Source organism: Psammomys obesus, unplaced genomic scaffold, assembly GCF_907164565.1.
Source record: "Psammomys obesus unplaced genomic scaffold, mPsaObe1.curated_primary_1811, whole genome shotgun sequence".
Taxonomy (NCBI): Eukaryota; Metazoa; Chordata; class Mammalia; order Rodentia; family Muridae; genus Psammomys; species Psammomys obesus.
Genome location: NW_026585504.1, coordinates 61796066 through 61810074, shown reverse-complemented (window position 1 = coordinate 61810074; position 14009 = coordinate 61796066).

Genomic DNA, 14009 nt, shown 5'->3' with positions numbered 1-14009 from the left:
TGACATGTGTTGGTGTGTAAAGATACACAAGCCTGAGTACAGCTCCCTGGACACACATGGTGAGTGGATGAGTGGAGAGGGCTGACTGCTGAGAGCTGCTCTCCAACTTCCACACAAGCACTAGGCAAACACACACACACACACACACACACACGGGGGTCCTCACCCCTCTCTTTTACTTTCCTTCACACATGCACTAATTTTCTTAACACACACACACACACACACACACACACACACACACTAAAATAATACTTTTTTTTAAATTAAAAAGAAATAAAAGTGAATATTCTGGAGAAATCATTGCAAGCAGAGAGTAGAACGCTGTCATTCAGCAAGTGGTTTTAGTTCTCAAAATGCATTAATCTTTGCATAAAATATTTCCTAAATTTAGAATTAGAATTTTAACACAAAGGAAATTGTTTCCTATCGGAATCCCAAATCATATATGAGATTTCTCCCCCACCTTACTTGCTAGTCTTTGAAAATATAATCTAGAAAATGTTTTGTTAGAATACTGTACCATTACATCAGGTTTCTTGTTGTCAGATTTCTAAGTCCAGTAACTATTATGGTAAATCTAAGAAAATTGTCAATTGTATGAGTCAATATTCTTTTCCAGTATGAGCACACAAAGATATGGTTGGTAGTATTAATCATGGGCTGTTTCCTAAAATAGCATTCAAGCACATGAATGAAAGACTGGCTCATTACAAAAGAAGTTAAACGTACTCTGTCTCATTCCAGATTTCATAACTCTCACAAGAAACAGCTTATTTTTCCTGTATCTTCTTAGAAAAAAAATAATGCGAAGGTTACGCATGGTGATGTATTCCTGTATCCTGACATTCAGAAATCTGAGACAGGCAGACACTAGCTCTCAGGCTAGCCTGGGCTAAGACTCTGAAACAGGTGTTTCCCTTGTAGAAATTTAGACTGCATGAGGCCTCAGCATGGAAACTGGTGAGCTACTGATTTGTGTAAAATACACATCATAGCATATTCCAGAGGGTTTATGTAAATTATCTCTTTAGACTTTTAAAATGGCTAAATTCTATTTAAATGCCTGTGATTTTAATCTGCATGTATATATGCAATGAGAGCATAGTGCAAATGTAAATATGTAAAATTTCATAAATGCTTATAAGATGTATAAAGAGAGATTTCTCTTAAATCAAATAATGGCATTCAAAATGTAAATTTCTCTCCCATTGGTGGCTGCAATGTCTTAATATTATTTCAACAATACAGAGCCTAATAATAATCAATCCATCTGTCTAGAACTCTTCATAAATTCATTGCATATATTTAAAAATTGTTATAGTTACTATACTCTTTATTTAAGAGGGAAACATGCACAGTGACATGTTGAGGACCAAGGACAGCTTGCAGGAGTCTGTTCAGTTTGTATCTTGTGGGTCTCGGGGATGGAACACAGGGCATCAAGCTTGTCAGCTCCTTTACTTGCTGCACCCCCTCATCTGCCCCCTCCTTGTCTGGCTTGGCTCTATCATGAAAATATTTTATTTTCAGAAAGCTGTGTCTCTTATGATGTTCACAGAATTTAGTTCATTCTAGAAGGTTTTGACAATTATTTCTGGATTAACTCACAAATGCATTTTCCTTTTCCTGTGTACCTTCTTCCCATTGTGTCATTTATCCCTCTGTCTCCTCTGACCTTCATGGGAACACCCTGCGGCATTTCTTCTTCTGTGATAGGAAGGGACCTTGCCTGTTCTCCGCATTCTTCTGAACTTAGTGCACTACATTTTAACATGGTATTTCTGTGAGAACCACTGATGGCTGTCAAAAGTATCACTACTCTATTGGTTATATTACAAGCCTTAGCTGAAGAAATGGCTCAGTGGTTACAAAAGCTTGCAGAAGGCTAGAGTTTGCTTTCCAGTACCCAAGGCAGGTAGCTCACAACCACCTATAACTTCCTCCCCAGAGGATCTGAAGCCAGCGTCTGTCCTCCTCAAGCACTGCACACATAACACAGTCTTCATGTATAGGTAAATAATAAAATGAATCTTTTTAAAAGAGACAGACGCTACAGTGCTTTCTGAATAAATACAGACCAAATTGCTTTAGCTTTCATGTGAGTAAAGAAAGCAGAAGAGGAAAGCAGACTGGAATATTGTGTAGGAACAAACAAAAAAAGGTTGAAATCCCATCATTTGCAAAGAAGTGGATAAAAGTGGAGAATAGCACATTGCGTCAGATAAGTCCTACACTGGGGGAGACAATGAATTTCTGTATTCTTTCCTATGTAGGAGTTAAAAATCCCCATTTGTAAGTTAGATAGTCATGGCTAGAGATGAATATTGTATTGGGAATGGCGTGGAGGGTAATAAAGGGAATTTGCAGTTGATAAGAGATTAGAGGTCTATGTGTGGAAATGACACGCAGCCTCCCGTAAGGAGAGGTACTGGACACCTGTAAGAGGGGACAGCTTGGTTTTGGGATTGGCTCTCCTTTTCCCCTAGTTTAAAGCCGGCAGCAATGCAATGCATCGATCTCTTTCACCGTCAGATCGCCTACTTTGTCTTGACCTCTTCAACTCTGCCTCCCAGTATTAAGCTTAGCACACTTAAAGGATACACTTGGAATTTCCTATTGCACCATCTTAAGCTCTAAGCTACAGGTCCAAACTTTCCATAATAATTAATGGTTGTCAATTAGAGCAAACCTACACTTTCCGAGAAGATAAAACTCTAGGTATATCTCAGAGAGAAAGTTTCTAGACTAATTTAAATTGAGCCAGAAACGACCTTTCTAAAAGACGGCAGTACCGTCCCATGAGCTAGAATTGATTAAAAAGAAAAAGGCAATCCAAACATCAACATTCACCTGCCTGTTTCCCTACTGTGCACCCCATGTGACCTTATACTCCTCCTTCAGTATCTTCCCCAACCTGTTGGATTGTTTCCTCAAATTGTGGGCCAGAATAAGGCCCCTATTCCACCAGTGGCTTTCGGTCAGATGTTCTGTCACAATAAGAAATGTAAGTACAGTTCCTCTTGTCATTTAAGGCTGCATATTAATTTGCCCTCTATAGGGCTGAAGATGGAGATGTCTTGGGCATTAATCTTCTGACCACACGTTCCACACATTGCCACATGGGAAATTATGAATGACAGCTGTAAATCAGGATATGCATATGCTTCCCCTCCCAGCTCACTGACATCATTACAGTATTCGATCTTTACTCTGGTTCTTTACTTCCAACAGCATTAAACTCATCCCTGTCACAAATGCTGTGTGAATACATAATTGGCTGTGTATTGCATTCTTCTCGTTTTCTAAGGATTAGTTGTAGAGGCTGAAGGGATCACTCAGTGGGTAAAGATCTTAGTGTCCACTCATCTGATCCTTAACTTGTATCCCCAGCACCCACAGGGAAAAAAAAATGGGTCTAGCAGCTTGTGCCTGTAACCACAACTACTGGGGGTGGAAACAAATACATCCCAGGGTTTTCTGGCCAGAAAACCCTGCTGAATCTGGGAGTTCCAGTTTTACTGCAAGAACCTGCCTCAAAAATAAGATGTGGAACAAGAAAAGAAAGCTCTTGGCATAGCTATACATTTGTATCCATATACAAGAACATACAATACACACATAAAAACATATGACCAAGATGTATTAAGGCTACTTAAACATGATCATATTAGTAAAATAATTATCTTTCTAAACAGAGTTGATATGCCTGCTCTCATAGATGGCTGATTTTAAGAATCAGATAAATGTGTGAAATTTTTAAGATGGTGTTACTGGAGAACATGGTGAAACAGTTTCAAATAAGTACTGAAAAGTAGATACAATTCCAAATATTGTCTACTGAGCATAAAGGTGAAAGATCTTTGGTAACATATTTATAAGTGGATTCTTCTTTTTTGTTTTGAGCTGGTATTTCTTTTATTTTATTTTTTCATTATTATTATTAGTTACATTTTATTAACTCTGTATCCCAGCTGTATCCCACTTCCTCATTCCCTCCCAAACCCTCCCTGTCTCCCTCATCTCCTCCCTGCCCCTTTCAAGTCCACTGATTGGGGAGGACCTCCTCCCCTTTCATCTGATCCTGTTTTATCAGGCATCTTCAGGACTGGCTGCAAAGTCCTTCTCTGTGGCCTAGCAGGACTGCTCCTCTCTTGGGCGGTGGGGAGGTCAAAGAGCCTGCCATTGAGTTCCTGTCAGAAATGGTCCCTGTTCCCCTTACTATGCGAAACCAATTGGTTACTGACCTACCACGGGCTTCATCTGAGCAGAGGTTCTAGGTTATATTTATACATGGTCCTTGGTGGAGAGTCAGTCTCAGAAAACACCACTGTGCCCAGATATATTTGGTCCTTGTGGAGCTCCTATCTTTTCCAAGTCATACTAACTCCCCTTCTTTCATATGATTCCCCGCACTCTACCGAAGGTTTGGTCATGAGTCTATTAAGACTGCTTTGATACACTGCTAGGTAGAGTCTCTCAGGGGCCCTCTGTGGTAGATTCCTGTCCTGTTACTTGTTTTCTCCTATGGCCAATGCACCTCCCATTTGTCTTTCTAAGTGAGGATTGACCATCATACCCTGGGTCCTCTTTCTTGTTTATCTTCTTTAGGTGTATAGATTTCACCATGCCTATCATATCTTATAGGACTATATGAGTGAATGTATACCATGTGTGTCTTTCTTGGTATTTCATGTAGTACAGGAGGGCCAGAAAGTGGATGAAAATAACCATGACATTCACCTAAGAAGATCAATGTACTCCTGCCAAATGCTGGGAATACAGGTATGGAGCACCATACCTAGTGTCTGTGGTAGCAGGTATGAAGTCCAGGGCTTGCTGCATGCTAGCTGTAACTGCACCAACTGAGAGGCAGCCCTTGATCATTTGTATTGTTTCACCTTGTGCTCTGTGTGCTTACAGAAATGCTACATGATAGAACCTCTGACCCCCCTGTCTTTAGGGAAGTATTTAAATTCACTTTCCATGAAGTGACACTTTCCCCTGATAGATACATCGATTGTCAAATGTCAAAGCAAGACATTTACATATGAAAAGTATACACAAGTTATAAATGTGAGCTACAGGGGAAATGTGAAAGATCCTTCTCCATGAAATGTAAAGAAAACCTCGTGAAGCTCAGTATTTTTCACAGTAGTGGCTGTTTATTGGCTGTTTATGAATAACCAATGAATTGTGTATTAAGAAACAGAACAGTTATCTCAGACTCAACACAAGCCTGAACTTGAAATGCTGGTGGCTCTATTTTGTATGAGAGAACTAGAGATTAATTATCAGTGAGATTAATTAACTACCTTGAATCCATGTAAATGTTAGATGGCCATGCTGAGACTGAAATTGGTATGATTTTGTACTCTGTGACCCTTTCAGCTCTGCCTCATGGAGAGGTCTGTGACAAAATGATGTGGTTTAAATTAAGATGAGTGGGCCTCTGAGGACTTTCAGTGCCAGACCAAAATTAGATGTGATGATGCCTCACATAATCTTAGCAAAATCTGCATTTTGTACTAGAAAATGAATTATTGTGTTGGGCCGTGTGTGTGTGTGTGTGTGTGTGTGTGTATGCACACACGCACGTTTGTGTGTGCATGAGAGAGCACAGGTGTCTTCAGAGGCAGAAAAAAGCTGGAATTGCAGGCCAATGTGAACCCAAAGGCAGCTGCTAGGAACCTAACCCAGTCCTCTGCAAAAGCAGGGTATACTCCTGCCCTCTTAGACATTTCCCAGCCAAGATTATATTCATGAAAGTCGCTCGTTTACTTTAGGCACTATTCCACTTAAAGACTGATTTATCTACCATTTCTTAAAATTCATCAAAAACTGTTTTCTTATCTCATACAAAATTCAATAATCATAAAAAAGAGACTCAAAATGCAAACAATGAAAAAACCCAGAAATCTTAGCTTGGCACTACTCAGTCCAACTGGGGTTATAGATCTTAGTATTAAACTTGTATATGATTACTTGACTGTTGATTCTGTATCTCCTTTCACTATGAACAGTAAAGCAAATTCACATTCAGCTTTGGAAGACTTTGCAGTAATTCAGGTCTAGCAGGAAGCCCTCTCTATTTGAATGTCAGCCATGATCCACAGACATAAGAATTTCATATTCCAGAAGCTTATGCTCAAGGTTTATTGTGTGAAATTTATTTTACATTTATCAAAATTATACTCTGGCTGGAAATTATGTTGTAGCTTTCATAATATTTGGCATAAAATGTTTTAAATGTAGAATATAATTGGTAATACTCACAAATGTACCTAGAGTATTCCATGTTTATATTAGAAAGCCAATATTTAATTAAAACCACTTGAAAGTTCCTAAACTTTTACAGTAAAGCAAAATAATATTATTTCAACTCAAGTTTCTCTGTAGGAGTTGACCTTTGGTGACATCTCCAGCCTGAGGTCTAGTTAGCACCCTTAATTCATTGACACAAGGAGTGATTTGTTGGCGTACTTTTTTAAAAACTGTTTTATTTACTTTTTTATCTTTTCCTGCCTACTCCACCCCAGTCCCACCCAACACCCCAACACCAGGTAGGAAAGAGAAACGGTTAGTGGGAGAGGGGGCACAGTTCTTTCTTAGCTGCTTCCTGCTGGTCAGGATTGTTGGGTTCCTTGGACAGCCTAATCCTTGTTTCTGTAGATTTCCCATCCTCTTGTTTCACAACAGCAACTAGGAGCAGCAAGGGGGAAGCAGGAGCAGCCTTGTTCTTTGTCTTCTCCACTCTCTGGGCTCTGGTATTTATTCTTTCTGCAGAGTCCTTAGATTCAGTCCATCAGCAGCTGGCAAAGAGCTCCTCTCAGAGTCCGAATGAAACAAATAGTCTGCTGCTGTGGACAGTCTGAATCTCTCCCACATCCCACACCTGGGACCAAATCCAACACATGTTTATATCTACAACAGTGATTAAATTACAGGAAGTTTCTACAGTTTGTACACCTGTTTCTTTAGATCATAAAATACTTTGTATGCATGTGGCACATGTGTGTTTCTCCATGCACATGTGTATAGAATAATTGTGTGTAGATATAAAGAAGTCAGAGCTCAACATTGAACACGTTTCCCATTTCCCGTCATTCTCTACCTTAGGAGTCCAGCAGCTTAGCTAGACTGATGGCCAGTTATCCCCCAGGAGACACTTACCACTGACCCCTAGTTCTGGAGTTACACTCACCCTCTGTCATACCTGCCCTTCACAGATCCTCTTGGTTATTTGACAAGAACTTTTCCATCTGAGCCATTCACTATCCCTGTATAGTCTTGGAACTTAATCAAAAGATAATTCTCAGATACACTTTTATACATTCATATAATAATTATAAACCTATAGATCCTTGTACTCTCACCAATAAGAGATAGAACAATACAAAAATATTCAATTTTTTTCCTGAAGTTTCAGAGCATTTCTGGTTCTCTAGTTCTTACTGAAGGAATAGGCTCTTCCTTCATGTATATTCTGACATTTCCCCTCAAGGGATCTGATTAATAATGATAATTACCACAATGTGATAATTTACTAAAGCACAATTTGCTTACAGATAGTCATTTGTGCAACTTAATCTGCCAATATTCTTGCAGAACACACACCTTCCCTCATGGGAGGATGTGCTGATGGAGTTTGTAATTACCAAGGCCTGGAGGAAATGGCCGAGCTCTGGTTCCTCACCTCCAGCGAAGGTTAATCTTCCCTGTCAACTTTAAGACTCAGAATTGCCACAGGCACATACTTCTTGGTGTAGTTATAAGGACGTTCTCAGATTGAGTTAACAGTGCTGAAAAGATACACCATCCCACAAACTAAGGGCCCAGACTGCATAAAAAGCAAAATGCTAGCTGAGAACCTTCATAACCTTTCTCTGTTTTCTGACTGTGGATGCAATGTGGGGCTTCCCTGCCCAAAGTAGGAGCCAAAGTAAAGCCTGCCTTAAATTCCTTCTGTCCAGTATTTTGCCACAATGTTGGGGGAGGGGGAAGGTAATCCAACTCTCTTGTTCACATACCTGGGAAACTGTCTATATGTACCCACCCTTGACTTAGTGAATTTTCTCTTACTAATATTCTTAATAAGGTAATCGACTTTATGACTAAGCCTTAAATAAGCTCCTAATTATGATGATTGTGTTTACAAAAGACTTAATAAATGATGTTAAAGCATTGTACATCGTTTGGAGGGGGGAGTCATTTTCCCAACTCCAAACTACCTGCAGTTCCTCCATGTAAAACTATAGAGATAATTAGTTCTGTGAGAGAATTGATGGCTTCAACTGTCTCTAGGTATCTCCACTGCATGCTAATAAACATCAATAGATGGATGCTAAAATCAACTTCATAAAGAAGATTCAAGGGGGCTATTTCTCTGTGTTCTTATGTTTCTGAGAGCATGGGAAGATGAAGGATACACACCAGATGGAAAGATGAGAATATTCAAATCATTATGACAAAATGTCAAGATCTACTTTCACAAAATGCATGTATTTCAGATTATAAAATACTTTGTATGCATGTGGCACATGTGGGTTTGTGTATGCACCTGTATATAGAATAATTATGTGTAGCTATGAAGAAGTCAGAGCTCAGTATTGTACATATTTCCCATCATTCCCCTTCTTATTTTTTGAGAATATGCATCCCACCAGCTTAGCTAGACTGAAGTCCGGTTAACCCCCACGATACACTTACCACTGACCCCTAGTTCCGGAGTTTCATTCACACACTGGCATACCATACCTTGCACAGATCCTCATGGTTATTTGATCCTCTGCACTTTTCTATCTGCAGAGGAAGTGACAGAGGAAGTCTGCCACTGAAGTGTTGATTGAAATTTGAAGCAAAGGATGAGTTAAAATGATAGATGTATCTACACACTCATCAGGAATTTGAACTACATATAATCTGTGAAAAAAATTTCTAGGTTGATAGTTTAATTCCAATGCTTTATACTTTTTTTTTCCATTATAAGAAATGTAACTTATCTTATTTTACCATGTAGCAACATAATTTAAGAAAGATATTTTTATTAATTAGTTTATTCACTTTGTATCCCCCCTGTACCACCCTCCCTCCTCCCCTCCCAATCCCACCCTTCCTCTTCCCCACCCGTGTCCCTCTCCCAATCCACTGAAAAGGGAGGTCCTTCTCCCCTTCCCTTTGATCATAGTCTATCAGATCTCATTAGGAGAAATTTCATTGTCTTCTTCTGTGGCCTGGTAAGGCTTCTCCCCCCCCCCCCACCTTGGAGGGAGGTGATCAAACAGCAGGCCAATCAGTTCCTGTCAGACAGTCCCTGTCCCCATTACTAGGAGGCCACTTGGATACTGAACTGCCATAGGCTACCTCTGTGCAGGGGTTCCAGGCCATCTCCATGAGTGGTCCTTGGCTGGAGTATCAGTTTCAGAAAAGCTCCCTGTGCCCAGACTTTTAGGATCTGTTGCTGTCCTTGTGGAGCTCTTATCCTCTCCAGGTCTTACTATCTCCCACTTCTTTCATAAGATTCCCTGTACTCTGCCCAAAGTTTGGCTATGAGTCTCAACATCTGCTTCAATACCCTGCAGGGTAGAGCCTTTCAGAGGCCCTTTGTGGCAGGCTTCTGTCCTGTTCCCTGTTTTCTCCCTCCTCCGATGTACATCCTCTTTGCCTTTCTGAATGGGGATTGAGCATCTTAGCCAGAATCCTCCTTCCTGATTAGCTTCCTTAGGTGTACGTATTTTAGTATGTTTATCATCAGTAGCCCTCCTGTATACAAAAGACAAAAGGGCTGAGAAAGAAATTAGAAAACAATACCTTTCATAATAGCCACAAAAGACATAAAGTACCTTGTAACTGTCTCCAAGTGATCTGATGCCCTCTTTAGGCTTCTATGGGCACATACACAAGTGTGTAATGCATATGTGATACACATCATAAACATATGTATAAATAAAACCTTAAATATAATTTTTAAACTTGTGGCAGTGGTGATGCACACTTTAATCCCAGAACTTGGGAGGCAGAGGCAGGGTGATCTCTGTGAGTTTGAGGGCAGTCTGGTCTACAGCATGAGTTTTATGACAACCAGTGCTGCACAGAGAAACCATGTCTCAAAATAATAATAATGATAATAATAATAATAACAACAACAATAACAAACAATAACTTTTTAAATAATAATTTGTTATTTTGTTGTGTTGGTAAAAGAGATTATATTCCTATGCCATGATTTTTATCAAAAGTAAGAATAAAGTATTGGTATCCACTTATGAGTGAGTATATACCCTGTGTGTCTTTCTGCTTCTGGGATAGCTCACTCAGATGATCTTTTCCAGTTCCCACTATTTACCTGCAAATTTCATAATTTTCTTGTTTTTTATTGCCGAGTAATAATCCATTGTGTAGATGTACCACAATTTCTGTATCCATTCCTCAACTGAGGGGCATCTGGGCTGTTTCCAACTTCTGGCTATTTACAAATAAAGCTGCTACAAACATGGTTGAGCAGATGTCCTTGTTGTATACTTGAGTGTCTTTTGGATATATGCCTAGGAATAGTATAGCTGGATCTTGAGGAAGCACTATTTTTAACTGTCTGAGAAAGTGTCAGATTGCAGAGTGGTTGTACAAGTTTATATTCCCACCAGCAGTGGAGGAGGGTTCCGCTTTCCCCACATCCTCTCCAGCATGTGTTCTTACTTGAGTTATTCATCTTATCCATTCTGATGGGTGTAAGGTAAAATCTCAGGGTCATTTTGATTTGCATTTTCCTGATGACTAAGGACATTGAAAGTTTCTTTAAGTATTTCTGTGCAATTCGATATTCCTCTATTGAGAACTCTGTTTAGCTCTGTACCCCATTTTTTAATTGGATTACTTGGTTTATTGCTTTTCAGCTTCTTTAGTTCTTTATATATACTGGATATTAGCCCTTTGTCAGATAGAGGGTTGGTGAAGATTCTTTCCCAATCTGTAGGCAGTCGATTTGTTCTGACGACAGTGTCCTTTGCTTTACAGAAGCTTTTCAGTTTCATGAGGTCCCATTTATTGATTGTTGCTCTGAGAGCCTGTGCAGTTGGTGTCCTGTTCAGGAAGTTGTCTCCTGTGCTAATGAGTTCAAGACTCTTCCTCACTTTTCCTACCAACTGATTTAATGTTTCTGTTTTTATGTTGATTTCTTGGACTTTAGTTTTGTGCAGGGTGATAAGTATGGATCTATTTGTATTTTTCTACATGTAGACAACCAGTTAGTGAGTGACCTGTCTAATATTGTTCCTGGGAACATAACTATGACGTGCAAAACAGGACTGGTTGTAGTTGCTGCACCATATGCTCAATCCCAAAGTCCATGATTTAAAGACATAGCTCTCTGAGAGCACTGTGGCAGTGGCGGATCCTAAGGAACTCATCCACACAGAGAGGTTCTCATATGACAAGGAACATGGAATCAAGGGGGTTGCAGACAGCTGTCACTTCCTCCACTCTTTCTTTATACCCTTCCCATAAGACAATCACTTCTAAGCATGTGTTCCCAACAAATATCAGGGCAGAGAAATATAGACTGGAACATTCCATACTGTGAGACAAAATAACAATTTTTCTTTATGAATCGATGTGTTGGGAATTTTGTTATGACCATTGGAAGCTTGCTAATAACAGCCATGGCAGCTTTGCAAGTCATGCATCAGAATACATTTTGAATAAATCCAGTTATCATCTATGTATAGAAGAGAATGTAGTTCTGCCTTATGGTTGGAGCACTGAAGAAACCAGGAGGTTGATTTAACTGAAGATGAAATACTAATTAGAAAACAATGATTAACAACAGTGTAAGATATAAAAATTTCTGGCTGGGAGCGGTGGTGCATGCCTGTAATGCCAGCACTCGGGAAGGCAGAGGCAGACATATCTCTGTGAGTTTGAGGCCAGTCTGGTCTACAAAGCCCGTCAAGGACAGCCAAAGCTACACAGAGAAACCCTGTCTCAAAAAAACAAAGAAAGAAAGAAAAAAGAGAGATACTAAAAGTTTAAAAGATTTAAATAAGCATCTAGTAAAACAAATGAGTGTATGCATGTGTTGTATTTAAACTTGAATTGTCCTGCACAGGTTCATCAGTGTTTGGTCCAAGCTGTAGAATGTTTATAATGTGGAACCATTAAACAGCAAGGCCTGGGTCCCAGGAGTGGCCTTGAAGGTTTTATAACTTCATTCATTCATTCATTCAGTTAATTAGTTAGTTTTGAGACATGATTTTTGTAGGCTGGGCTGGCCTCAAACCTACTACGTAGTTGAGAAAGACCTTAAACTTCTGATTCTCCTGCCTCCACCTTCCATGTGCTACCATGCCTGGTTATGTGGTGCTGAAGATACAACCCAGGCCTTCTTGCATGCTAAGTAAACTCTCTACTAATTGAGCAGAATCCTCAGCTTAGTTTTAGATTTTTTTTAAATTTTAATTTTTATTAATTACACTTTATTCACTTTGTACCCCATATAAACCTCTCTCTCCTCCCCACCCAGTCCCATCCTCCCTCCCCCTTATCCACACATGCCCCTCCCCAAGTCCAAGACCTCCCAAGATAGGAGAGGTCTTCCACTCCTTCCTTCTGATCCTAGTCTATCAGGTCTCATCAGGAGTGGCTGCACTGTCCTCTACTGTGGCCTGGTAAGGCTGCTCCCCCCTCAGGGGGAGGTGATCAAAGAGCAGGCCAATCAGTTCATGTCTGAGAGAGTCCCTGTTCCCATTACTATGGATTCCACTTGGACATTGAACTGTTATGGGCTACGTCTGTGCAGGGGTTCTAGGTTATCTCCATCAATGGTCCTTGGTTGGAGTATCAGTCTCAGATACTGTGCCCAGATTTTTTGGTTTTGTTGCTTTCCTTGTGGAGCTCCTGTCATCTCCAGGACTTAATATTTCCCAATTCTTTCATAAGATTCCTTGCACTCTGACTAAAGGTTGGCCATAAGTCTCAGGACCTGCTTTGATACCCTGCTGGGTAGAGCCTTTCAGAGGCCCTCTGTGGCAGGCTCTTGTCCTGTTCCTGTTTTCTTCTTTTTCTAATATCCATCCTTTTTGCCATTCTGAATGGGGATTTAGCATCTTAGCCAGTCTTCCTTCTTGATTAGTTTCTTTGGGTATACAGATTTTAGTAGGTTTATCCTATAGTATATGTTTAATATCAACTTATGAGTGAGTATATACCCTGTGTTTCTTTCTGCTTCTGGGATACCTCACTCAGTATGATCTTTTCCAGTGCCCACCATTTACCCACAAATTTCATGATTTCCTTGCTATTTATTGCTGAGTAATATTCCATTGTGTAAATGTACCATAATTTCTTTATCCATTCTTCAGTTGAAAGGCATCTGGGTTGTTTCCAGGTTTTTATTTTGGAAAAACCCACTTGGAATTTTGCTGGATTACAGTGCAGCTGACTTTTTTTTCAATAGGATAAACATCCTTATAATATTGTTTTCCTTAGTCTGCAAATAGGGGATAACTTTTCATATTCTAAATCATTACTTTTAAATTATTTGTTTGAGAGGAGGATGTGGACTTCTACTCTGCCTTTGAACCTCTCTGTTTAATATTTGTAGTAAATTGTATTGGGTGTGTTCTATGAATGTGATAATGTTGAAGCATATATTTGGAAGTCAAAAAGAAAGCTACGCTATCTCCCTGGCCTCTATTTGAGATTTTAATTCTTTCATTATATTCTTCAGCTTCAGAATCTGCTTGTTTAAATTCTACTTTATTTTCTTTTATGAAAATTCTCATTCTCTTTGTGTCTTATCTCTGGGTTTGTTTAACTGTTTTTCTTAGGTTACTGAAAACATAGTTTTAAAACTGTCATTGTTCTATATAATTGCTTGATTTCCATTTTCAGGCTGGTTTTTGGATAATTATCTTGTTGTTTCTGTGGTCCACCTTTTCTTGTTTCTTTATATGCCTTGTAATATTTTTCTGGGATTCATACATTGGAAGAAAAGCAGCCCCTCTGTAGTATAG